General features: G+C 48.0%; 1 protein-coding gene across 1 annotated transcript in view; it reads right to left on the reverse strand.

Moving 5' to 3' along the window:
• Positions 1 to 14,231, reverse strand: part of TMEM229B (transmembrane protein 229B) — a 38,392-nt gene that overhangs the window by 22,688 nt on the left and 1,473 nt on the right. The window contains exon 2 of the transcript XR_015721795.1: positions 9,448 to 9,527. The gene's annotated coding sequence lies outside the window, so the exon portion shown is untranslated. The remainder of the gene's footprint in view (positions 1 to 9,447; positions 9,528 to 14,231) is intronic.

Consider the following 14,231-nt stretch of genomic DNA (forward strand, 5'->3'; position numbering starts at 1 on the left):
CCTGGGCAAGGCCCCGGAAATGGGCCACCTGGTTTGGTCCCAGACAGCTTTGAACTCCTACCCTTGCCTAGGATCCAGAAATACCTGTAGACCCAGAGAGCACAGCCGGTAAACCTAAGGGCAAAATGTTGACGAGCAGGATATTTATATGGTCGTCAGGTGTCTCCCCACAGACTGCTTGTTAGTAACAAGGGAAAATTAGCAAACACACAGGGAAGAGATGACACAACACCTTGACCAAGAGCTCAAACTTAACATCACACATAAGGGGCAGATGGCCAGCCAGTGCCTCCGGACGTAATACGTTGAAAAGGACGCGAATGTCGCTCATTATATCCCCGAGAGTTTGAACATGAGGCAACACCAGACAAAATCCAAAGGGAAAAACGTTCTTTTTTTTTTTTTTTTTTAAGGGGGAGGACAAGGCTATATTCTTTGAAAATATCAATGTCCTGAAAGACAAAGGCAGGCTCGGGAATGGTTCTAGATGCAAGGGGACTAAAGGGACATGACAACTAAATTCAGTATGGGATTCCAGACTGGACCTTGTACTGGAGAGGGGGAAAAGCCATAAAGGACATTACTGAGTCAGTTGACAAAACTGGAATCCTGCCAGAAGATTAGATAAAGTATCATATTACCGTTCAATTTGCTGAAGGTCATATAAAATGACGTTCTTATTCTTAGAAAAGCCACACTGTAGGGTTTACAAAGAAAGGGCTGGGGTGTAGGCAACTTTGTCTTAAATAGTCCAGAAAAAAACTTGAGAGAGAAAGGGAACATAAATGGTAAAGCAAATGAGGCCAAATGTCAAAAAGACTGAATCTGGATAGAGTAGACGGGCGTTTTTTACTATCCTGACAGCTTTTCTCTAAGTTTGAAATGACTTCCAAATAAAAAGTTTTGGAGAAAAAACCACAACAAAGGGGCCCCTTCCACCAGACAGGGTGTGGAGCAGACCTGGAGGATGAATACAGGGAGGACAATTGGTCATCGCATGTCAGCATTGGACACAAATTCCAGCTCGGCCAAAATGCCACGTGTGGACACGTTTCCTCTCCCAGTTTCGACCTCCCCTTTTCCTTACTTCATCGATTTACTCCTTCCTCTCCCCAAGATCACCAATCTCCAGGAGGCCTCCCACTGATACCAGAGCACAGGACTGATTCAGCTTTGGGGTCTATTCTTACTACATGTAGTTAATACCTTCTTGGAGATGTTTGGACACCTCTTTTGTCCACAAACCCACCATAAAGAGTCAGGTTATATTTGTTAAGCCACAGCCTTCTAGGTGTTATAGGACATTTCTTTGCCCCCCCCCCCAGTTTTGTGGTGAGTCCTATTCATATGGCTTGACTTTAGGCCTTCAGACCCTATTCCTCCCTTTGGAGATCTCACCCGGGCTTTCTCGAGTGTGCGCCCCGTTTCCCACAGCCCACCGCCAACGCCACCACCTGACTCCACAGTAAACCTCCCTCCCACCACACACGCCCCCCAGGTGTGCTGTCACAGCTGGGTGTGGTCACAACACCAGTTGGAGCCGTCTTCTGGAGCAGCCTCCCTACGGGCTAAAGGGAATCAAGCAAACCACCACATTGTACAAATTCATTTATTAATTCAGAAGTCTTATATGCATCTTTTATGTGCAGACTACTCAGTACTAAGGAGGCTGGAGGAGGAAAACTGAAGCACAAGAGTGGGGCTGGTTGTTTTCAAAACATTAGAAATAGAAAAATCTTGGAAATTCTACTGTCAGACACCAGAAAACTAATCGTCGCAGTAACGTTCCCTCTCACAGTGCTTTCACTTACATGAGACCTTTCAAGTTCATCTCACTATCCGTGCATTCATTCACATGGTCGATAAATAATTACTCAGGATCTGTCTTGTGCCACCAGGGACGTGCAAAGGCTACTGAGGCAAAGGCCCCACCTGGGCCACAGGAAGCCGCCATTCTACGTGGCCCTGGATTGCCCGACTGGCCTGGACGTATGTGCTTTGGGTGCCGGCCACGATGGGGTACCAACGAAAATTATTTAAAAGGAGAGAAAATGAGAGAGAGTCAGAGAGAAGCTATTGTGGCTTCAGTGGACCAATAAATTTTGCTGCTTCTAAAAACATGACTCTATGTTATAACTTAGAATTATATTAATTTATGTTTAATTATTTATAGGACCATAAGTGCATCAGTGCTGACCACCTCTAAAGATCTCGATCCAGCGTAAACAGTAAGTAGAGGCTGCCGTCCTGAATGATGACAAGAGTCAAGCTGCCAACTCAAATTAGTGAGGATGTAGGAGCTATTCTACTAAGAAAGTAGGACTAAAGGCTCCTGGGTGACTCAGTCAGTGAAACTCTTGATTTTGGCTCAGGTCGTGATCTCAGGGTCGTGAGATCGAGCCCCGCATCAGGCTCCTCACTGAGCATGCCGCCTGCTTAAGATTCTCCCGCTCTGCCCCTCCACCGCACCTCACGCTCTGTCTCTTAAAAAATGAAATAAAATAAAGCAAGCAGGACTGACAGGACTTGGCAGAGATTTCTGGGGAGGGGGCGGGAGTCAAGGGTGACACCCGGACTTTTGACTTGGGCAACAGCGGTGTCATTCTCTGAGAGAAGAGGATATACGGGGAGAGGGGAAGAGACAACCCAGCAGGCGCTGCCTTTCAGATGCTCCAGGTCTGAGCCGCCCACGGACTCTGGCCGGAGGCAGGTCTGGGCCCTCAGCTGGCTGAAGCAACACAGAGCGAGCCCGCTGGGGAGAAGGGGAGAGGGGTGACATATGGGGCTGGCAGAGGACGAGGCACTGTGAAAGGGCCAAGGAGGCAGGAGGACCCCCAGGAAAGGACCCGGTCAGGGAGGAGGGGGCTGGGGGAGGGTCAGGGGCCATGGTCAACTGCAGAGGCAAGTCAGACAGGGGCTGGAGAGACTTAGCAGCACAGAGGTCACTAGGGGCCATTCCGTAAGGGGAGCCTCCACAGGAGGGGGTGACTGAGACCGTGTGTACTGATGACTCTTGAGGATAAGTCTTTTGAGAAGTTTGCTAGTGAAAGAATAGAGACAGAAGAGCTGATGGAGAAGCAGCGATGAGGGGGTGTCCTTTCTCCCTTCCTCCTTCCTTCTTTCCTAGATAACAGAGACCTAAGGAGGTTGAAATGCTAAGAGAAAAACCACAGCAAGGGAGCGCGTGTAGACAGGACATGTGTTGTGGGGTACACAAGGATGTGCTGGCCGTGGAGGAGAGCACAGTGAGCCCCAACCCCGAATGCCAGCAGGACACATGCATCATCATAGCCCCCTTCACGGAGAGGACAGCCAGGCTTCCAGAGTTAAGGGCACGCAAGTACGGAGGTAGAGCCCAGACCTGGAACACAGGTCTCCAGTTCCTGGTCCTGGTCCTTCTTCCAGACTTCCAGACTAGGAGTTCTCAATGGGGCCACCCAAGGGTTGGAGGGAGCCTCTGTCTGCACCATGGTGGATGGGGGTGCTTATAGGTACTTAGAGGTGAGAACCTGGAATTCCCACAACCGTCCACAAACTCTCCCACGTGACTTTAGAACATTTCACTGGATATTCACAGAAGTGAAAAGCCCATTTATAAGCGTCTGCATCCAGAACCGAACTCCCTTTCTGCAATAAACACAGAGGATTTTTGCATGGTTTTAACATATACTGAATTGTCTGGGAATGCCATCACGGTGCAATTCAAGGGGATACTGTACCTCATATTCTTTGGAACTTTACCAAGAGTGGTTGACCATCTGGAAAAATCACGTCAACCTCAGCAGCACCTCTCCTGGTGTCTGAGTCACCCACACAACACACCTGTATCCTGGGGGTATTTGTGGCTGTTATATTCTCAGTGATTCTATGTACAGGTTCAAGCATCTGACTTCTTCCTTCTGTTTTCTGTGTAGTCGTGCCCAAGCAATTACATACTAGACTGCATGACATTGTATTAAAACTAACTTTTCCTTTATTTCTCTTTTATGTTATAGTTAGGGCATTATATTGATTTTTTTAAACATGTGTATATGTAGGTCATATTATTTAGGAATTTTACTCAGGGTAATCAGAAGGCATTACAAGTATTTGCTAGATGAAAAGGGGGCCCCATTCCAGATCATGTGCCCCTAGAATCAAGGGAAACCGCAGTGCCAAGGGGAGTCAAGGGGTGAACAGAAAGGGTGGCTTCGAAAGATCATGCCACGGAAGAAATTTAATGGTCTGTCAGCACGAGGCTCCTGAGTGATGGGTGTACAGACAATGTTGTCAACCCACGGGGTGTAAGATAATTCTTCAGCTGAGCACCTCTGGGAAACTCTGTCTCCATGATTAATTTAAATTATACTATATCTCAGTGTTTTCCAGCCTAAGGACGATAGGTAAAAGACCACAAGGCATCCATAGGGGCCAGGGAAATGATAAATGTTTCAATGTCTGGAGGCAAAGATGTGTTTAGGAGAAGTCAAAGAAATAGCTGCCAGGCTTGGTCTGGGGAATGTCTTCTTAATGGATGAGAAGATGAGTAAACAGTATGTAAGAGGATGCTTACAGATATTTATGGAAAATGCTATATCGTGAGGAATCACGGACAGGAATAGGGATGGAGGAGTGATCTCAGAGGACCTCCACTAGGTTAAAAGGCAGGCCAGAAATACTTCGGCCTCAGATTCTGAGAAGAATGGTTATTTAACGGTGGGAGAAAGATGGCCTGAATTCCCATAAGCACACCCATCACTGCCAAATAGGGACGAAGGGCTGAAAAAAAAGGGTATCTTTCAATCAAGAGGGGATAGCTACCTAATTCATGAGTCCTCCCCCATCTGAGGACACCCAGGGCCTGGGAAGAGAGGAAGGGAGCAGCCTGCAGGCTTGGGGTACCAATGGAAGGTCCAGAAACAAGACGTCTGAGCCTGGCTCTTCTATAAACACTTGTAACTCTATCACCTCTCAGTTTCCTCATGAAAACATGAATAAAACACAACGGAGGGGCACCTGGCTGGCTCAGTTGGTAGAGCACATGACCCTTGATCTCAGGGTCATGAGTTCAAGCCCCACATTGGGCACAGAGATTACTTTTTTTAAAACACACAATGGAACACTTTAGATTCCATCATTGTACATTTTTCTATTGTTTTCATGTTTTCCCAGGAGCATCTGTGTGTGTGTGTGTGTGTGTGTGTGTGTGTGTGTATATATATATATATATTTTTTTTTTTTTTTTATTTTAAAACATCAGGCCAAAGTAGCTGTAGGGACTATGAAGCAGATTGACTCTCATGTGAGTAGCTGCATCACGTCCTAGAAGGAAGTAGTGGAACCAGGCTCACTTGGGCTCCAAAGAAACATCCAGATGTAGGAAGTGTCTCCAGAAACCAGTTTACAAGTCCCTCTGCAGAGCTGATTCAGCCAAGGAGCCAACAGGACCCCACAGGTTGAACTGAGCTGCAAATACCCGGCAGGTAGCTCTCACTCTAAGGACACACCAGTTCATCCCGCAAACAGGGACAAGGGAAGAGGAAAGCCTTCTTGGCTCAGGAGTCATGCAGGGCTAGGATTAGTTAAGGCAGGTGAGGCAAGAGAGGCACAAACTTTAAGGAGGCGCTAAAACCACAAATCAAGATACATGATCTCGTAATGCAATATTTTTTAAAAATCAAATTGCTAAACGAAAGCATGAGCTGTCATGTGGCAATCAGAGCCGGGATTAGGTCAAGGCTGACCAGGCAAGGGCAACGTGAGGTTCTCTGATGTTAGACGCGTCCTGCTTAACAAAGGCCAGTCCCACCCGCAATGCCAACAGCACCTCCGCGGACAAACACCTCCCAACACCACCATCCCATTCCCAAAATCAGAATTCAGAATTTTTCAGATTTTTTTAAGAGGCGATGTAAAACACATCCCGCAGATTATGTAACCCCCACAGCAGGGTCTGGGGCGAGCCCCTCAATTTAACACATTAACATTTCTGCAGTCAGACCTATGAATAGTCACGCTCTGCACAACAGATAAGTCGGGAGCGGGTTCTGCCATTACGCGAATTAAAGAAAACTTTTTCGTTTTTAGAATGTTTTGGATTTTGAAACTGTGGATAAAGGCATGTGGGCCTTAACGGCATTACGTCAGGTCTCTCAACGATAAAAGGCAGCAGGTTGGACCCAAATGTTTGTTAAAACTTATGCAGAGAAGAAAACTGCCAAGTCCTCGCTAGAGATCACCCCAAAGAATGTGAATCAGAAAAGTCGGTGAAGCTCAGGGCAGACTTACAGCAGCATTTCCCACCAGTCAGCCAACTAACAGCCAATCCATTTTGTGCGTAAGACCTCGTGCAGAGTCCTGGGAGGTAGAAGACAGGCAAGGCGCATAGTTCCCGCCCCAAGAGCTTAGAGGCTAGTGGGGACAAGAAGGGAAACGTAAATCATGGTATGCTGAAATCTGAAGGGACCTAATCCACACTCACACTTTACAAATGTTGAAACCATTACAGGAGGAGAGGAGGATGGGGGATGGGGAAGGGGGGATGGGGATTAAGGAGGGCACTCCTGATGAGCACTGGGTACGTAAGTGACGAACCACTAAATTCTACACCTGTAACTATTATACACTGTGTGTTCACTAACTAGAATTCAAATAAAAATTTGGAGGAAAGAAATGTTGAAACCAAGGTTCAGAGAGGTCTCAGGACTTGCATAAGTTAGCAACAGGCAGTTAACCTCACAGAGAGATGAGATTCTGGGTTTGCGAACTGCCCTTCACTGCTCTTTGCAGAAAAGCACATAATAATTGCCAATATAGTAATGAAATTCCAAGAGGAGTAAAAGATCCCAGCTGAAGTGGTTTTGGACAAACACACCTTTGCAGCAAAGATGAGTTTGACTTTGAGAAACGACTTTGATTTGGGGAGGCAGAAAAGCAGAGGAGGGCCCTCCGGGGCAGGGAAACAAGATATGGGGCGGGGTGTGTGCCTGGCTGGGTCATCACCTTGGGATGAGGCTCCTGCGAAGGGCCCAGAAGGAGCTGAAGGCAATGCGTGGAGAGCTTGAATGCCACAGCGAAGAACCTCCACTTCTGTCCCTAAGGCAGCATTTGCTTTCCACCTCATGACTTATGGTTGCCCACCACCCTTGGGCGCAGAGACGGCGTGCAGTGGGTTAAAAGTGCACGCTCTGCGTTCCGATTCTTCCCATGGGAGCCCAGGCTCTGATGCCAACTGTGTGACCTTGGACAAGCTGCTCGACCTCTCTCTGCTCTTTTCGTAGAATGGAAATAATAAAAGCATCTCCCCCATGAGGGTTCAATGGAAGAGCATGCTTATGGATTGCAAACAGTACCCGGCATTATCAGCACTCAGTTAAGTGTTAGCCGTGGTTAACCTTTTTATTTAAGCTAAATTTTTAAATACGTACTGCAGCCTTATCCTGAGCAGTAGTATCCGTGACGTCACATGCTTCTTGTGACATGGGTTTGATAGACATACAGCTAGCGATTAAATCAAAGTCCTAACTACAGCCCTGAGGATAACAGGTCTGACATTCTCAGGCCTGGGCGAGGGGCTTCAACAGGACAGCTCGGGAAACTTGATGTCTGACCCTGCAACCGGGAGGACACCTGACTGGCATCTGACTGGCACAGGCCCAGCATCTGACCACCACCTGAGGCAACCCAGGTGAGAGACACAGGCTGGCCATTGGCTATCGGAGGAGCCAAGGCAGATGGCCGAGCTGGGGGGGTCGGCCTGCATTCCCAGGTTCACTGCACCAAAGGACGCATGACTGTTTCCTCTGGCTAATGGGGCCACATGCAAGAAAAGGCTGGCGTGAGACCCGAGCAGGTCTTGTCCAAGAAGGCCACCCAGACGGACTGCAGGACCTTAGCTGGAAGAGGCTGGAGGTAATTCACTGGGTTTTAGGGGCTGATGAAAGAACAATGATCTAGAGTAGAGGATAATTTGCTCTTTTCAAGACAACAGGAAGCGAATGATCCCAGCAACTGATGGGGAGGAGTCTCTGAGGAAGCCATGAACACGGCCACAAGAGAGAATCAGCATCAAATACCTGCGAGGCCTGGGAAGCTGGAAGTCGGCAGACACCAGTGTGGCCAATTGAGCCGTTTCCTGTCCCTCCCAGCCCAGTGACAAAGGACTGGACAGATTAAGTACTGAATTGAGGCTATGTTTTGTGACTTAAAGTGATCATAGGACCTTCTACTGCCTAAGAATGACCCAGACAGTTATGCGGCCTAAGTTTTCATCCCAGGGCAGGGAAAGAATGAGTCCCACTGAATAAGCAGAAAGGGACAGTGGAAGACAAAATTAAGTCACTTTCTGAGTACAACCCAATGAGTCTTGTTTTCTTTATACTCGTTAACTCATTAGAAACACAGCTATTTAAATGAAATGTTTGTCCCTGTACCAACCAAAATCATCTCTCATATTCCCAGTGGTAGAGCAGCCACTCCTGGGAATAAGTGGGTTAAGGGCAGTAAGGAACTAAGAGGAAAGCAGGGCAGGCGGGGACAGAAAAGATTGGTTTGGTGGGTTCAGTGGGACTTCACTTGCTCCTTAACCTTGAACATAATGAAATGAAAACTGACGATGTACGAACGGACAGCAGAATCCAAGGGTCCTTGCATAAATGGCTTTGTTCAAAGGGAAATTGAGATGACCCAAATCCATGAACAGAGAAGCTGTGACTCCCTGAGTTCCCAGGCTCAGCTTCCAGGGGGAGCGAGGGCAGCCAGAGGAGGCCTGTTCTCACTAACACCAAGTCACCTGGAAAGCACCAGCCAAAGCGCCCAGGTCCTGGAGCCTTGGGGGGGGGGGGTAGATCCTGGGTTGAACCACGCCCCGGAGTCGGCCAAATCCAAGTGCAGAATGTGAAACATTCACCAACACACAACTTGCCTGCTGCCTTCAGCTGGGGAGAGGTGGAGGATGAGAGGAGTGTGAAGTTTAAGTTTTAAGACAAGAGACAAGGCGTGCTCCTCACAGTTTAGGAGATGGTGAATGCAGGGCAAACAGATGCCACCTCTCAGCTCCCCCACTTAAACAGTCAAAGGAGGAATGACTGACCCAGCTCCCCTTCACACGAAGGGACTTACTCCAGCTCTGACTTTGTCCCTTAATTTCCAATTTGGCTTCTTTCTCCTTCAACCCCACCTTTGTTCTCCCCAGCTCTGACTCCCTACAATTCTAGACGAGATGAATTACTCCCTGAGAAAGGACCAAATTGTCCAGACTCTGCTGGGTCAGCCAGCAGCACTGCTGGAGGAGATACAATACGGAGTCTCTCTTTCAACACTCTCATCTTACATATGAGGAAATGGAAGGCCAAGCACTCACGTCATGTGGCAGAGTCACCGAGCTGAGAGAACCCAAATCCCCCTGCCCCCCAGGATGATGTTCCATTATATACCATCACGCTAACTCCCAAAGCAGGGTCAGCTTACCTCCCCAGGCCGCCACCTCAACCTTCATTCCTCTTCCACAAACACCTCAAAACGGTAGAAGAGCCTTAGAGTTAACTTGCCTGGAACGAATAAGGATGAAAATGACAAGCATCATCTCAATGAACTAGCTGGTCACTGTGAAGCGAGTACTCAGTGGACACAAGCACTTTCTCAGAACAGGACAGTCCAATGCTTTCTACCCTTTGCAGAGTGTACCTGGGACCCCAGAGTCAGAATCAGGTCTCCACAGCTGGACTCTAATGATCAGCAGGGAAGGCCCAGAAACTAGGTTGGAGGATGAGGTCTGGAGTGAAGAATCTGCAAAGATAAGCCATTATGACTAGTGGCAGTAGGGTGACAGAAAGAAAAATGCTGCCCAGAGAGTCTGTTCAACGACAGAAAAATTTTGGCATCAAAATGAAATGGGGTTTATGAGATACATTCCTATGCCAAGCAGAAAGTCTGTTCCCCTTATAGTAACTCCCAGGCCATCTGGTCTACTTCCTCAGTGCAGGGTACCAACCTCTCTCTCCTTCCCGAACATTCATTGGGATGTTTTTCTTTCTTTTTTTTTTTTTTAAAGATTTTATTTATTTATTTGACAGAGAGACAGCCAGCGAGAGACAGGGAACACAAGCAGGGGGAGTGGGAGAGGAAGAAGCAGGCTCCCAGCGGAGAAGCCTGATGTGGGGCTCGATCCCAGAACGCCGGGATCACGCCCTGAGCCGAAGGCAGACACTTAATGACTGTGCCACCCAGGCGCCCCTGGGATGTTGTTTTTCAAATAAGACTCTGTAATTCCATCTCCTTTTAACTAGCTGTGTTTAATCCACATCAGCTCTCCCTCTTCTATCGTACTGACATTATCTCCCTGTTTACCTTCTCCTTGACACTTGTTCCATCCCCTGATCCAAGGTTACAGAACACAACAGAATCAGACAGATCCCAGTTCAAATCCCAGTTTGTGGATACTTGCTAGTCGTGTGACATGTGCAATCACTTTATCTTTCAGAGCCTCAGTTTTTCCAGCTGTAAAATGGGGATAATTAATATTAGCTATCTCATTGCTGTGAGAGAAAGAGAACATATGTCAAGTGACTAGTCCAATGCCTGGCATACAGTAAGTCTTTAATAAATGATGGCTGTCACTGCTATCATTGTTATGATCACAGAAGCCAGCTGAAGCTCCATTTATGGAATTAAGGCTCAGAGGGCTGAAATCGGCTGTCCAAGGTCACACAAGTGAATCAGGGAGAGATCCAAGATTTCCTGATTCTGGAAGCCTTTGCCAACCATCGGCTCTTGCACAAACGACATCATTGCCCAATGACCTAGAAATCTGAGTATCTGATCACATCCAAGTACCACAACTGATGGTTTAACAAGCACTCCCTGTGTGCTAGAAACTGTGCAGGCTCCACGAAAGCTGTAAGGCACCTACAGGTCAGTGTAAGAAAGTCATCCCCTTGTTAGCAGCAGGCAAAAACAGTTACAAAAACAAAAATCTGGAGCTGCTCCTGTGTTACCCAGTGCTGACAATATTTCTTGTCCATATTTGTTTTAAGAGGGAGCAGAAAGTCAGACCAATGCCCTGGCTGCCTTACTCCTGGCTTTCGAAAGGCTTTTTGGATTGGGAATGAGAGGGAGGGGGAACCTACAGACTGGAATGGGATCTGGCCAAGGACAGCTATAAAAAAGAAGGTAGGGTTTGGCAGTAGGCTAAAAATAGGTGCCCACCATTGCTCCAAAGCACATTGATTATTGTCTATAAGGTGGGCTGCTCGCTGCACCCGGGCCCGTCCCTCCACTGCCTGTGCGCTGAAACCGTGGAGCCCAGGAGGCACATTTTATCTTGAAGCATGAATCACCCTTCAGAAGTCCAGAAAATAATCCTCTCTTTGTGACTCTTCCATCTCCTTCTTGGCTGGCATCCCTAGATCCTCAGGGCAGTTATCGAGGCCTTAACGAAAACTCAGGGTAGTGACCTTTCTAATGGAAACGGACCATTCCAGAAACTCATGTGACGGGGTGCCTCTTAGAAACTGAAAGGAAGCAGTGAATGAATGAACCAGTTAGAAAGCATTCATCATTCAAATTCGACTGCGGAAGCAGTCAGAAATGGCTAATCCAGTGTGTTCTGAAGGCGGGGCTTCCAAAGTAGAAAGGAATGGCAGAAAACGCTCTCAGATTTATGCCCCCCATCCCATCTATTAGATCTCCCTACATGAGGTTAGGATTTGACAACGCAAGTCTTTTTTTTTTTTTTTTTTTTTTTTTTTTTTTTTACTGTTATGCTCCGAAAGGATGGAGCAGCAGGAAGGAGCAAGCTGAGACCCAAGTCCTGTCCGTGTAGACTGTAGGCCCTAATTTCAAGGATGCCGTCCCTTCTATAATACCAGTCACACTGAGGCCAAGAGCCCTGAAAGGATATCAAGTTCTCTGTTGGGGAGCCAGCAGAGTAAAGGATAATGGGCAGCTGCATGTTCAGAAAGAGAAATTGGCAATGACTTTGGTTACTCCTCACATTGCCAGATAGGACTGTGACCAAGCCCAAAGATAGAAGCACCAACATCAGAGCAGGGTAGAAAGTTACCTTTCAGAACCACCCTTTGAAGGAGCAGCGGACCAATACCACTCTGTGACCTCAACCCCACTAAATTTATATATAGGGAGATTGATGTTAAAATGAACATTGAGGACAGCCTGAAGTGGAGGAGAGTGGGAGCCCACACCTGCGGGATCGGTGTGAGCACAGGCAAGGGAGCAGGCCCTCCTTTTTATCTGGGAATGAGCCCTGACGATTCAGCTTCAGCTCTGTCTAGGGATGTGAGTGGCAGGGGTGAAAGCCACTTCCTTTTCCTTAAATCACAGCAGCATGGAGCATCCCCCAGTGCGAAGTCCGAGGCACATGGGCATCGGAAACCAAACACATGGGTTCCTAAACTCCATCGGTGCGTCTGCACCTTACTGGGGACTCCTCTAGTACTTACTCTCAAACACTGTGAAATCGCAGGAAAAGAAAACTTGCCCCCCACAGACACTCACACACGCCACAGCCACTGGCCTAACTCAGCGTGGCTCAGTTTCCTTCAAGAGAAACCGTAACCAAAAGTGCTGCCTCCTAGCCCTTCCCCAGAAATCTGCTTACACTTCACTTTTCTAATACAAAGCCTCTGACGGCTGAGACGGGTGGTACAGCAAGCAGAAGACCCGGCCAGAAAGGCTGTATTTCTTCCTGACATCCCTTCTGACATTCCTTCCTCAGCCAGGTGTTGCCACAAAGGGAGCTGAGAGTTTGCCAAGTCAGAATTATCCACACCTTAAAAGGAATGTTCCTGCAATAAAAGGAAAGAAAAGAAAAGAAAAAAAGAAAACTCAAACCACCTTGTCTATAAATTGGGAGTGAGGTGAGGAGGTAGGAGGAAAGTAAAGGGATACAAATTTGAAAATGGCCAGGCTGTGCGGGAAGGAGGAGGTTAGATTTCCCTTTCCTCAAGGACAGCCAGATCTGATATGGCCTCTGATGAGACCAAACAGCTTCGCTTTACTCCCTATACCCAGGTCTCAACTTCTAACATCAGAGTCCCTGCCATCATCAGAGACCCTTCCCTTCTCAGAGCTGGGAAGGTGACTGTCACTGATGTCCAGGCTGCACCCTGTCTACTGGGGGAAATCCTACTTGGAAGGAGCTCTACGATGTCCGGAGAGCAGAGGCAGACAGGAAAACACTTGCGGCCTGCGTGCTACAGCAAGTGCCTTCCGATTAAAAACTACACTTTTAAAAGCAGCACTGAGCTTTCCCTATCACAAAAGTGTAATTTAGCCCTTTACTGCAAAATGACACCTTTCCCTTTAGAAACAATATATAAATCTAATACACGTGAAATAAACACAGCAAAAGTTTCCCTAACTCCTTTCACATCTTTCAAGGACCCAAGGCTCTTAAATCACTTTACAAATGTATAACTTCAGGCCTCATTGCTTTGAGAGGGAGTCGGGGGAGTACCGTTTTCCCATCTGACTCAGTACATCTGAGGAACAGGCCATGGAACAGCCCTTCTCTCACCACCGGGGGTGGGAAGGTCAGGCCTCCATAGCCTTACTCTCACTTCTGAGTAAACAGCTTGGGATAAACCCAATGGGGGGCTGAGCAATAATCAACCCTACCCATTTAGAAGGGAAAGGTCCCTGCAAGTGGGCTGGCGGTGTTCTCTGCTCTAGCACCCGCACCTGACTTCCGCCCCAAGTTCCAGAGCTACACATGTGGGACTCGGGGGACTTCATTTTCTCCTGCTACCCCTCACTGGTCCTGGGACCTCCCTTATTCCAGTGCCTCTGAGTGGCTGAAGTCAACATGACATCAGCTTGTCATCTGGCCTCCAAGGACCTGTTGTCTCCCAGTTGCCCCTCTCTGTCCCCAAACACAAAGCCTTGAGGTAGAAGGCCAAACCTCATCCCAGCCCACCCCCTCCATGTCTCCAGAGTAACACAGCCCACCCCTGGCCCAACGACTTGTATCATCAGCCCATTCACAGCAGGCAGGAACAGCACCCAACAGTCCAGCTCCCTGCCACCCGCAGTGCCTTCCGTCTCCACAGGCAAGCAGATGTAGTCCTGCCCTGCAACCGGGGGAAAACCCAATTCTCAAAGGGCTGTCCTTTCTAAGAGGAAGAAAGGCAGTGGGCAGTCCTGCCACAGAATGGAAGCTAGTGGTCACATGAGAGTCAGCTTGGGTCTGGAGACACCAGCGACCTGGATCCCGGCCCACTTGCTCTCTAGAGAGA

The sequence above is a fragment of the Ursus americanus genome, chromosome 26 (assembly GCF_024610735.1).
Source record: "Ursus americanus isolate L20-20 chromosome 26, mUrsAme1.1.p, whole genome shotgun sequence".
In the NCBI taxonomy this organism is placed as follows: Eukaryota; Metazoa; Chordata; class Mammalia; order Carnivora; family Ursidae; genus Ursus; species Ursus americanus.